General features: G+C 50.3%; 1 protein-coding gene across 7 annotated transcripts in view; it reads left to right on the top strand.

The window, feature by feature from the left end:
* The window catches only part of LOC116076226 (A-kinase anchor protein 17B), a 38,303-nt gene that overhangs the window by 1,006 nt on the left and 35,006 nt on the right, over window positions 1-2,291 (top strand). For 4 of the 7 annotated variants that reach the window (XM_031350297.1, XM_031350347.1, XM_031350079.1 and 1 more), the window contains exon 1: window positions 209-631. The exons of 1 other annotated variant lie outside the window; for it this stretch is intronic. The gene's annotated coding sequence lies outside the window, so the exon portion shown is untranslated. Of the gene's footprint in view, window positions 1-208; window positions 632-2,291 lie in introns of those variants that run through there. 2 more of the 7 variants (XM_031350228.1, XM_031349928.1) reach the window with 1 other exon arrangement.

Below are 2,291 nucleotides of genomic sequence, written 5' to 3'. Positions count from 1 at the left end.
GTGTGTTGGTGATGGTGTCTGCAGTCTCTAAATCACATAATTAGGCAGTGGGGTGGGTAGTGAGTAGCCTGGACAAAATGGGCTGGTTAGAACCTTGCGAAGGAATTAACTTTGGCCCTAGCTTTACTGCACAGGAGGGGCGGGGTTACTTTAATGTTTGCTCAGGAGAAGGCGATTGGCCCTGGGGAAATCCAAGGGGCGGGTCTAGTCGGTGGTTGCCATTGGTTCTGCCGGCAAGTCAAGGGATGGCAGCGAAGGGGGCGGAGCTCGCGAGGGGAGTCAATTGGTCCGCAGGAGCCCACCAAGGGGAAGGAGCTGGCAGGCAGGCGTGCAAACCTGCACCCTGTAGCCCCCAGCCAGGAGTCAGGAGGCAGCCACCAGGAAGCTCACGGGTCCTGCAGCCGGGTGAGGGGCGCTCGGGGCGTTGGCACAGGCACGCGCGCCTGCGTCGCCTTCTCGGATGCGGTGAGGACAACTCAGTGTCGCGACCTGAGCCATTCAACAGCTGGCCTCGCCCGCGGCAGTTGCAGAGAGCCACCAGGAGGGTTGATCATTGACACTGCGGCGGCTGGAGGGAGGCGGCGGCAGGAGCAGTGGCGGTTCCGCTACCCCAGCGGAGCCAAGCTTGAAGGTACAGCGGCTGCTGAGGCGCTCGATAAATACCTCCCCCCTTTCTGCGAATCGACCAGGCGGCTGCGTCCTTCTGCGTCCCGGTTGGCCAGCCGCCCTGGCCTACTGGAGTCTTGGGTGCCTGGCAGGCAGGGCCGCACTGGACCCTGAGTGAGGACTTGGGAGGGGTTTTGGAGAGAACCCAGGTAGCCAGGCCTGCTCTAGGTGGAATCAGGTTTTCTAGAGATGTCCCTAGGCTTTCCCCCCTTGGATCCATTCGGCTGCTCTCTTGGGTTTTGGTGCTGCACTAGGGGGCGCTGTGGACGCTGCTGCAGCTGAGGTCATTGGAAGCTTTTTCCTTAGGGTGTACTAGATTGCTTAGGAAAGCTGAAGGATGTCCTCCTTGTTGTATACAAAAGCCCAGGGCTCTGGTTCTCAACCTGCTTCAGTGACATTCATTCCACCTAACCACTACCTAGGGTCCGTTGGCTCTGCCCACTGATGACCACCAAGTGCCTTGGGAGGTTCTTATCGTGGATGGAATTAAACTGCATCTAATTTGACCAAGAAAGCAGGGTAAACCTCTAAGCCTTTGGAATGCATAGTCTTGAGCTTTGAGTAGATGGGCAGAAGTATCAGGGAAGAAAGCAAATTGGAGAGACTCATACTACTGCCTCTGAACATGTTGGTCACTGGGACTAGTACCGTTTTTTTATATTTATCACCTGCTTATTGTGATTTTATTGGAAACCAGTCACTACCTGAGCACTTTTGAATGCCACTAACTCTAAATTTGTGTTGATTGGAACCCTGGGACCCTGAATTCCAGTATGGGGACCACCTGGGTCTTTTTATTTCCCACAGGGTCTCAAAGATGGTGCCCATTTTGCCCGATGTTCTTCCTGTCTCACATCTAGCTTTGAAACCTCATACTGTTTAAAGATTTTTTTTTTTAAAGCATGTGCGATTCTGGTAGCCACATATTTCTGTGTTCTGTCTTTTATTTCTCTGTGGGGAGTGTGTCCTCTCAAAAGGATGGAGTAACTTGAAGCGTGGGGTAACTTCCATGAAAGTATTTTTTACTTCAGTTCTTGTAAAGCACACAGAAAAGTGGAATAAGCCTCCAGGCACCGGTGCCCAGGGAATACCAGCTGCTATACACATCAGAGGATGGCTGGGGCTGGCTTGAAGACGAATCATAAGGTAGAGGGTAGGGCATGCAGAGACCATCTTCTGCGGTAGGTGGACTCAACGTCTCCCATTTATTCTTAACCAAATATCACACAAACAAGTGTGGCTCATTGGTCTATTTTCCATATCATACACTCAGGTAAAGTGTAGCCTCTTACTGGACCCATGTACCATCTCCAGCATCAGAAGAAATGGTGGGGCTTGTTGGTGTGTGTGTATGTGTATGTATGTGTGTGTGTGTGTGTGTGTGTGAGAGAGAGAGAGAGAGAGAGAGAGAGAGAGAGCGCAATATGGAAGAAGCTCTCTGCTGCTAAGGCTAGTTATGCCTTTTATTTTCCCAGCATGCACCCCTACCTTTGCCAGAGAAAGGAACTTTTGTTTTTTCAGGATGGAAAAAAATCTTACTTTAATTATAATTATAGAATCCTTTTAAAGAAATAATAATTTATTAATCCTTTAGAATTTAATATATGCATATGAAGTATTTTAAT

The sequence above is a fragment of the Mastomys coucha genome, chromosome X (assembly GCF_008632895.1).
Source record: "Mastomys coucha isolate ucsf_1 chromosome X, UCSF_Mcou_1, whole genome shotgun sequence".
Classification (NCBI taxonomy): domain Eukaryota; kingdom Metazoa; phylum Chordata; class Mammalia; order Rodentia; family Muridae; genus Mastomys; species Mastomys coucha.
This window is presented reverse-complemented; position numbering and strand designations above follow the sequence as displayed.